The sequence below is a fragment of the Bombina bombina genome, chromosome 6, assembly GCF_027579735.1.
Source record: "Bombina bombina isolate aBomBom1 chromosome 6, aBomBom1.pri, whole genome shotgun sequence".
In the NCBI taxonomy this organism is placed as follows: domain Eukaryota; kingdom Metazoa; phylum Chordata; class Amphibia; order Anura; family Bombinatoridae; genus Bombina; species Bombina bombina.
This window is the reverse complement of record NC_069504.1, coordinates 279,068,232-279,078,904: the sequence shown is the minus strand read 5'-3', so window position 1 is coordinate 279,078,904 and position 10,673 is coordinate 279,068,232.

The following is a 10,673-nucleotide window of genomic DNA, read 5'->3' as shown; positions in this document are numbered from 1 at the left end:
ACTACACTACAATTACCTAAATGAAATACAATTAAATAAATGTAAACTAATTATACCTAATCTAATAGCCCTATCAAAATAAATAAGCCCCCCCAAAATAAAAAAAAAACCCTAGCCTAAACTACCAATAGCCCTTAAAAGGGCCTTTTGCGGGACTTTGCCCCAAAGAAATCAGCTCTTTTAACTGTAAGAAAATACAAACAACCCCCCCAACAGTAAAACCCACCACCCACCCCCCCAAATAAAACCCTAACTAAAAAAACCTAAGCTCCCCATTGCCCTGAAAAGGAATTTGGATGAGCATTGCCCTTAAAAGGGCATTTAGCTCTATTGCGGCCCAAAACCCTAGCCTAAAAATAAAACCCACCCAATAAACCCTTAAAAAACCTAACACTAACCCCTGAAGATCCACTTACAGTTTTGAGGATCCGACATCCATCCTCAACGAAGCCGGGAGAAGTCCTCATCGAAGCGGCAAGAAGTCCTCAACGAAGCCGGGAGAAGTCTTCATCCAAGCCGGGAGAAGTGGTCCTCCAGACAGGCAGAAGTCTTCATCCAGACGGCATCTTCTATCTTCATCCATCCAGCGTGGAGCGGCTCCATCTTCAAGACATCCGGCGTCATCCAAGATGGCGTCATCCAAGATGGCGTCCCTTAGATTCTGATTGGCTGATAGAATTCTATCAGCTAATCAGAATTAAGGTTGAAAAAATCCTATTGGCTGATGCAATCAGCCAATAGGATTGAACTTCAATTCTATTGGCTGATCCAATCAGCCAATAGGATTGAGCTCACATTCTATTGGATGATTGGAACAGCCAATAGAATGAGAGCTCAATCCTATTGCCTGATCTTGGATGAAGTCACTTAAATAGATATTCACTCCACACCGGATGGATGAAGATAGAAGATGTCGTCTGGATGAAAACTTCTGCCCGTCTGGAGGACCACTTCTCCCGGCTTGGATGAATACTTCTCCCGGCTTCGTTGAGGACTTCTTGCGGCTGCGTTGAGGATGGATGTCGGATCTTCAGGGATTAGTGTTTTTTTAAGGGTTTAATGGGTGGGTTTTATTTTTAGGTTAGGGCTTTGGGCCGCAATAGAGCTAAATGCCCTTTTAAGGGCAATGCCCATCCAAATGTCCTTTTCAGGGCAATGGGGAGCTTAGGTTTTTTTAGTTAGGGTTTTATTTGGGGGGTTGGTTGTGTGGGTGGTGGGTTTTACTGTTGGGGGGGTTGTTTGTATTTTTTTTCAGGTAAAAGAGCTGATTTCTTTGGGGCAATGTCCCGCAAAAGGGCCTTTTAAGGGCTATTGGTAGTTTAGTTTAGGCTAGGTTTTTTTTTTATTTTGGGGGGCTTTTTTATTTTGATAGGGCTATTAGATCAGGTGTAATTAGTTTAAATATCTTGTAATTTGTTTTTTATTTTGTGTAATTTAGTGTTTTTTTGTTGTAATTTAGGTAATTGTATTTAATTTATTTAATTGTGTTTAATTTAGGTAATTTATTTAATTGTAGTGTAGTGTTAGGTGTTAGCGTAACTCAGGTTAGGTTTTATTTTACAGATAAATTTGTATTTATTTTAGCTAAGTAGTTATTAAATAGTTAATAACTATTTAGTAACTATTCTACCTTGTTAAAATAAATACAAACTTGCCTTTAAAATAAAAATAAACCCTAAGCTAGCTACAATGTAACTATTAGTTATATTGTAGCTAGCTTAGGATTTATTTTATAGGTAAGTATTTATTTTTAAATAGGAATTGGGGTGTTAGGGTTAGACTTAGGTTTAGGGGTTAATAAATATTGTATAGTGGCGGCGACGTTGGGGGCGGCAGATTAGGGGTTAATAAATGTAGATAGGTGGCGGCGATGTTAGGGACAGCAGATTAGAGGTTAATAATATTTAACTAATGTTTGCGAGGCAGGAGTGCGGTGGTTTATGGGTATGGGTTTATATGTTTATTATAGTGGCAGCGATCTCGGGAGCGGCAGATTAGGGGTTAATAATTTTATTTTAGTGTTTGCGATGCAGGAGGGCCTCGGTTTAGGGGTTAATAGGTAGTTTATGAGTGTTAGTGTACTTTGTAACACTTTAGTTATGAGTTTTATGCTACAGCTTTGTAGTGTAAAACTCATAACTACTGACTTTAGAATGCGTTACGAATCTTGCAAGACTCGTAATAGCAGCGGTAGTGAAAAAACATAATTTATGCTTACCTGATAAATTTATTTCTCTTGTAGTGTACCCAGTCCACGGATCATCCATTACTTATGGGATACATTCTCCTTCCCAACAGGAAGCTGCAAGAGTCCACCCACAGCAAAGCTGCTATATAGCTCCTCCCCTAACTGCCATTACCAGTCATTCGACCGAAAACATGCAGAGAAAGGAAAACCATAGGGTGCAGTGGTGACTGTAGTTTAATGGAAAAATTACCTGCCTTAAAGTGACAGGGCGGGCCGTGGACTGGATACACTACAAGAGAAATAAATTTATCAGGTAAGCATAAATTATGTTTTCTCTTGTTAAGTGTATCCAGTCCACGGATCATCCATTACTTATGGGATACCAATACCAAAGCTAAAGTACACGGATGATGGGAGGGACAAGGCAGGTACTTAAACGGAAGTTACCACTGCCTGTAAAAAACCCTTTCTCCCAAAAATAGCCTCCGAAGAAGCAAGGTATCAAATTTGTTAAATTTGAAAAAGTATGAAACGCAGACCAAGACTCCGTCTTGTAATCTGTTCAACAGAAGCCACATTTAAAAAAGGCCCAAGTGAAAACCACAGCTCTAGTAGAATGAGCTGTAATCCCTTCAGGAGGCTGCTGTCCAGCAGTCTCATAAGCTAAATGAATTATGCTTTTTAACCAAAAAGACAGAGAGGTTGCTGAAGTCCTTTGACCTCTCCTCTGTCCAGAATAGACAACAAACAAGGTGAATGTTTGATGAAAATCTGTAGTAGCTTGTAAGTAAAACTTTAAAACACGAACCACGTCCAAATTGTGTAATAGACGTTCCTTCTTTGAAGAAGGATTAGGATACAAGAATGGAACAACAATCTCTTGAGTGATATTCTTGTTAGATACCACCTTAGGTAAAAACCCAGGTTGGTACACAGGACTACCTTATCCGTACGGAGAACCAGATAAGGAGAATCACATTGCAACGCAGATAACTCGGAGACTCTATGAGCCGAGGAAATAGCTACCAAAAAGGAACTTTCCAAGATAGAAGTTTGATATCTATGGAATGAAAAGGTTCAAATGAACCTTAAGAACCAGCTTTAAGCTCCATGGCGGAGCAACATTTTTAACCACAGGCTTGGTTCTAACCAAAGCCTGACCAAATGCCTGAACGTCTAGAATACCTGCCAGACGCTTGTGCAAAAGAATAGACAGAGTAGAAATCTGTCCTTTTAAAGAACTAGCTGACAACCCTTTTCTCAAAATCATCTTGGAGAAAAGATAATATCCTGGGAATCCAGACTTTACTCCATGAGTAACCCTTGGATTCATAACAATAAGATATTTACACCATATCTTATGTTAAATTTTCCTAGAGACAGGCTTTTATGCCTGTATTAAGGTATCAATTACTGACTCGGAGAAGCCATGCTTTGATAACATCAAGCGTTCTGTCTCCAGGCAGTCCATCTCAGATTAGTTATATTTAGATGGTTGAAAAGACCCTGAGGTAGAGGGTCCTGTCTCAGAAGCAGAGACCGTGGTGGAAAGGATGACATGTCCACCAGATCTGCATACCAGGTCCTGCGTAGCCACGCAGGCACTGTCAAAAGCACCAAAGCACTCTCCTGCTTGATCTTGTGCAAACCCCTCCGGAGGGAATTCCCACTCCCCCGGATGAAAAGTCTGACGACTTAGAAAATCTGCCTCCCAGTTCTCAACACCTGGGATAGGGATAGCTTTTAGACAAGAGTGAGTCTCTGTCCAGTGAATTATTTTAAGACTTCTAACATTGCTAGGGAACTTCTGTTCCCCCTTGATGGTTGATGTAAGCCACAGTCGTGATATTGTCCGACTGAAATATGATGTACCTCAGAGTTGCTAACTGAGGCCAAGTCTGAAGAGCATGGAATATCGCTCCCAGTTCCAGAATATTCATTAGAAGGAGGGTCTCCTCCTGAGTCCACTATCCCTGAGCCTTCAGGGAGTTCCAGACTGTATCCCAACCTAAAAGGCTGGCATCTGTTGTAACAATTGTCCCATCTGACCTGCGGAAGGTCATACCCTTGGACAGATGGACCCGAGATAGTCACCAGAGAAGAGAATCTCTGGTTTCTTGGTCCGGATTTAACAGGAGAACAAATCTGTGTAATCCCCGTTCCTCTGGCTGAGCATGCATAGTTGCAGTGGTCTGAAATGTAGGCGTGCAAACGGTACTATGTCCCTTGCCGCTACCATTAAGCCGATTACATTCATGTACTGAGCCACCAAAGGGCGCGGATGGAATGAAGAACACGGCAGAAATTTAGAAACTTTGACAACCTGGACTCCGTCAGGTAAATTTTAATTTCTACAAAATCTATCAGAATCCCTAGGAGGGAAACCCTTGATATTGGGGATAGAGAACTCTTTCCTTGTTCACTTTCCACCCATGCGATCTCAGAAATGCCAGTACTACGTCCGTATGAGACTTGGCAACTTGGATGTTTGACGCCTGTATCAGGATGTCGTCTAAATAAGGGGCCACTTCTATGCCCCGCGGCCTAAGGACCGCCAAAGTGACCCCAGAACCTCCATAAAGATTCTAGGGGCTGTAGTTAACCCAAAGGAAAGAGCTACAAACTGGTAATGCCTGTCTAGAAAGGCAAACCTGAAAAACCGATGGTGATCTTTATGCATCGTAATGTGAGGATAAGCATCCTTCAAATCCATTGTAGTCCTCTATTGACTCTCCTGGATCATAGTTAAGATGGTACGAATAGTTTCCATCTTAAATGATAGAATTCTAAAGAATTTGTTTAAGATCTTTTAGATCCAAAATAGGTCTGAAGGTTTCCTTTCCTTGGGAACCACAAACCGATTTGAGGAAAACTGTGTCCCTGTTCCTCTATTGGAACTGAATGGGTCACGTACACAATGCAAGAATGTCTCTTTCTTTATCTGGTTTGCAGATAAAAGTGAAAGGCAAAAACTCCCCTTTTTTGGGGGGGAAAGCTTTGAAATCTAGAAGATATCTATGGGGTATAATTTCCAATGCCCAGGGATCCTGGGCATCTCTTGCCCACGCCTGGGCGAAGAATGAAGTCTGCCCCCTATAGGATCCGTTACCAGATAGGGGTCCGTTCCTCATGCTGTTTTAGAGGCAGCAGCAGGCTCCTTGACCTGCTTATCTTTGTTCCAGGTCTGGATGTCTCCAGACCGCCTTGGACTGAGCAAAAGTTCCCTCTTATTTTGCCTTAGAGGAAGTTGATGCCACACCTGCCTTGAATTTTCGAAAGGCACGAAAATTAGGCCTTTTTTGTCCCTTGATTTGGACCTGTCCTGAGGAAGGGCATGATCTTTTCCTCCAGTGATATAAGTAATAATCTCCTTCAAACTAGGCCTGAATAGGGTCTGCCCCTTTAAGGGAAGTTAAGTAGCTTATTTATTAAAGTCACGACAGCTGACCATGATATAAGCCATAGCGCTCTGCGCGCCAGTATAGTAAAAAACAGAATTCTTAGCCGTTAGTCTAGTCAAAGGAACAAAGGCATCAGAAAACAAAGGAATTGGCTAGCTTAAGTGCTCTAAGCTTATCAAATATATTCATCCAATGGAGCCTGTAAAGCCTCATCAAGAGACTCAAACCAGAACGCAGCAGCAGCAGTGACAGGAGCAATGCGTGCAAGGGGCTGCAGGATAAAACCTTGTTGAATAAACATTTTTTATCCATTGGATCTAAAAAAGCACAACAGTCCTCGCCAGAGGTAGTGGTACGCTTAGCTAGAGTAGAAACTCTTCTCTCCACCTTAGGAACTGTCTGCCATAAGTCCCGTGTGGTGGCAACTATTAGAAAACATTCTTCTAAAAAATAGGAGGGGAAGAGAACGGCACACCTGGTCTATCCCATTCCTTATGAAAAATTTTAGTAAACCTCTTTAGGTATTGGAAAAACATAAGTACACACCGGCACTGCATATTATTTATCCAGTCTACACAATTTCTCTGGCACTGCGATTGTACACATTCATTCAGAGCAGCTAAAGCCTCCCTGAGCAACAAGTGGAGGTTCTCAAGCATAAATTATAAATGTAGAAATATCAGAATCAGGTTAAATCATCTTCCCTGAGTCACAAATATCACCCACAGACTAAGCATATTGTGAGGTAGTATCAGACATGGTTCTTAAAGCGTCTGTATGCTCTGTATCTACCCCCAGAGCTGTTTTGCTTTCCTTTAATTTCAGGTAGTCTGACTAATACTGCTGCCAGTGTATTATACACAACCTTTGCCATGTCTTTTAAAATAAACGCTATGGGCGCCATTGATATACTTGGCGCCATTTGAGCGTTAGTCCCTGGAGCGGGAGTCAAAGGGTCTGACACGTGGGGAGAGTTAGTCGGCATAACTTCCCCCTCGATAGAATCCTCTGGTAAAATAAACGCTATGGGTGCCCTTGATGTACTTGGCGCCATTTGAGCGTGAGTCCCTAAAGCGGGAGTCAAAGGGTCTGACACGTGGGGAGAGTTAGTCGGCATAACTTCCCCCTCGACAGAATCCTCTGGTGATAATGTTTTTAAATACAAAAAATGATCTTTATTGTTTAACATGAAATCAGTACATCTGGTACACATTCTAAAATGGGGTTCCACCATGGCTTTAAACATAATAAACACAGAGCCTCCTCTATGTTAGACATGTTAGAACTAATAAAGAGACTAGTAAGCTTGGAAAACACTTTAAATCAAGTTAACAAGCAAATATAACAAACGTTACTGTGCCTTTAAGAGAAACAAATTTTGTCAAAATTTGAAAAACAGTGAAAAAAGGCAGTAAATCAAACGAAATTTTTACAGTACATGTAATAAGTTAACAGAGCATTGCACCCACTTGCAAATGGATGATTAACCCCTTAATGCAAAAAACAGATAAAAAAAAAAAAAACGACATTTTTTTAAACAGACACAACAAAACTGCCACAGCTGAGCTGTGGATTACCTTCCCTATAACTGTTTCTATGCAAAATTTAAGCCAGCCATGTGGAAAAATTAGGCCCCAATAAGTTTTATCACCAAACATATGTTAAAAAACGATTAAACATGCCAGCAAACGTTTTAAAACACATTCTTATAAGAGTATGTATGTCTATTAATAAGCCTGATCCAGTCGCTATCACTGCATTTAAGGCTTTACTTACATTACTTCGGTATCAGCAGTATTTTCTTAGTCAATTCCATTCCTTAGAAAAATATATTACTGCACATACCTTAGCATATATCTCTATCAATCAGCCTGGTACCAGTCGCTTTCACTGCATTTAAAGGCTGTACTTACATTACTTCGGTATCAGCAGTATTTTCTTAGTCAATTCCATTCCTTAGAAAAATATTTTACTGCACATACCTTATTTGCAGGAAAACCTGCACGCCATTCCCCCTCTGAAGTACCTTACTCCTCAGAATGTGTGAAAACAGCAACTGGATCTTAGTTACGTCTGCTAAGATCATAGAAAAAACGCAGGCAGATTCTTCTTCCAAATACTGCCTGAGATAAACAGCACACTCCGGTGCCATTTAAAAATAACAAACTTTTGATTGAAGAAATAAACTAAGTATAAAAAACCACAGACTCTCACGACCTCCTATCTATGTTGAGACTTGCAAGAGAATGACTGGTAATGGCAGTTAGGGGAGGAGCTATATAGCAGCTTTGCTGTGGGTGGACTCTTGCAGCTTCCTGTTGGGAAGGAGAATGTATCCCATAAGTAATGGATGATCCGTGGACTGGATACACTTAACAAGAGAAAGCAGCATTATAACCTGATAACACTGCTTTTTCACTATAATGCAAAACTAGTAATCTAGCCATTGGTGATTAGGCTGAATAGGTATGTTACCTGGGTATCTTTGAAGTTTTCTCACAGGTCTTATTATATTCCGTAAGCACATTGTGTTTACAGGACTCACTGTTTTATCTCGCCAAATGTAAGCTGGCCAATTTGTCACAAAAAACATAATTGGTGTGCACTAATAGAAATAGACAGGTAGGGGAAACTTGAAGCAAATCCAAAGTAAATTACACTGACAGTTTGTATGTGCTTTAGAAAAAGATCTTTCATTATGTGATTAATACACTGTGCTGCATTTGTCTCCCTTGGTCAGCCAGAAATAGAATGAACATTCCTAAGCAAACTACAGAGCTTTTAATGTACTGTATGTTTTTACTTGAATGAATTCTGTAGGTACGATGCAAGGATGACTTCTGTTGCTGGAGCAGCTAGTTTTAAATACAAATTTAAAAATGTTAAATTCCTTAGGGAATAGTGCCCTTAATTCCTCCTTTGTCATCTTTTGTCTCTTACAAGTATTACATAATTGTTTTACTTATATCAATTATACCCATAGACAGCTCTGCTGGATATGTTGACACTTTATAGCTAAAGTATAATAAAAATGATAATAAAGTCTTGCAGGATCTAGCTTATAATTAGCAGACAATTTTGTACCTGTAGTACCATTGCACATATACTATTTCTCACACTATCTTTTTATTTCTCCAGTACCCATGCCCCACTTTAATCACAAATCTGGGAAGCACTTAACCCTGTTGATACAAAATGCAAAATGTCTTAATTCTCCCCATTCCAAAGCCCTTTCAGACTTAGCTAAACAGCAGATAGATGTAGTTTAGACACACTTTAGGAAACACACTTTAGACACCGCAAAGAGCCTAAATTATTGGGGAAAACATTCACTACACATTACCATAGCTCGGGATCTACCAAGCAGAGAGGCGTCAGTATATTGATTCAGAAAAATCCCCCCTTTACCCTGACTTCAACATTCCACTACAACCTACAAAAGACAGCTCAAACCCCACAGCTCAGGTTCCCAAAAAGGTCACTACAACTTTATGGAAAGGGTTAAAAGACCCTCTATGACACATAGAGATTTATTCACCAAGACACTAGAGACTACACCTTCTTTTCACATCCCAATAAATCTTACAGTAGGTTAAACTACATTTTTATGAACCATAAAGGCTTAGCCGATATTCGAAGATGCAATATCTCACCCACAATATGGTCTGACCATTTGGCTGCTAAATTAAAAATATCCTGGCCAGACATACCCTCAGAACCATATATCTGGAAAATGGACGACTCCCTACTGGATCACCCAGAAATGCTAACTAAAATATCTAACACTATCACTGAATATTTCATTTACAACACAAACTCTATTGACAACAACTTTATGATATAGGAGGCACATAAATGCATGCTACGCGGGGAACTTATTGAACTCAAATCACAATGACAACAAATATATTGCAAACAATATAAACACTTAATGGAAAACTATGTGCAATTAGATCTAACGCTTAAACAAACCCCAAACAACCCCACTAAAAACTTCACTCTATATAAAGAACCTCAAGCAAGAATTAGACTAAACGACTCCATATCTCACCCTTTCAAAATATCAAATGGTACAAGAAAGGGATGCCCCCTCCCACCCTTATTGTTCGTTCTTGGTATGGAAATCATAGCCTTGTTCATCAGAAATAATACTGACATTTCAGGATTTAAGATAGGCCTAACCGAATATAAAATTACACTTTACGCCAATTATATATTTATGAACCTAACAGACCCCAACAAATCTGTACCCTGTTTGATCAAAACTTTACACACATATGGAATTTATTCAAACTTCAAAATAATTATTTTGAAATTTGAATGATTAAATATAGCTCTTACACATGCCACACTAGACGCCATCCAAAAACAGTTTCAATTTCGAACCCAAACCAAAGTGATTAAATATCTCAGAGTCTATATTTCTCCAAATATAAAAGATATTTTATCCCTAAATTACACAGCTCTGACACATACCACATGCCTTATTGCGCTCATGGAACACTAAACCTCTCATGGTTTGGGAGAATAAATGCAATCAAAATTATCCTGTTCCCCAATTTTTATATCTCTTCCAAACACTACCTATACCCCTGCCAGACCAGATGTTATTTCAACTCCAAAACTACTAAACACATTCATATAGTCATATGAACAGCCACAAACTGCAACTGCTACCCTATACTGCCCTAAAGAACTGGGAGGCATTGGAGCTCCCAGCCTTACACAATACAGATTACCTTCTTTTTACACCAGAATAGTCGACTAGTAAAGAATAGATCCTATTAGGACATGCATTAGCCGATAACAGCCAACTTGGGGGGACCTGTTGGCTTCCCCCAAATCAAAGACAGCTTTCCCCAACACATCAATATCTACCAAATAAACATTTAATTTTTGGGATAAAACCATTAGAAATATACCTATATCTCTTCCTCTTCATTAACCCCACTAATGGGAAATACGTCTTTCCCTCTACACAGCGCTTTACATATACCGACCCTACCTATTATAAATTAATCTATACCAATACATACTTTATTCCAAGATGTTAAGCTGAAACCTCACACTGACATAATTATCGT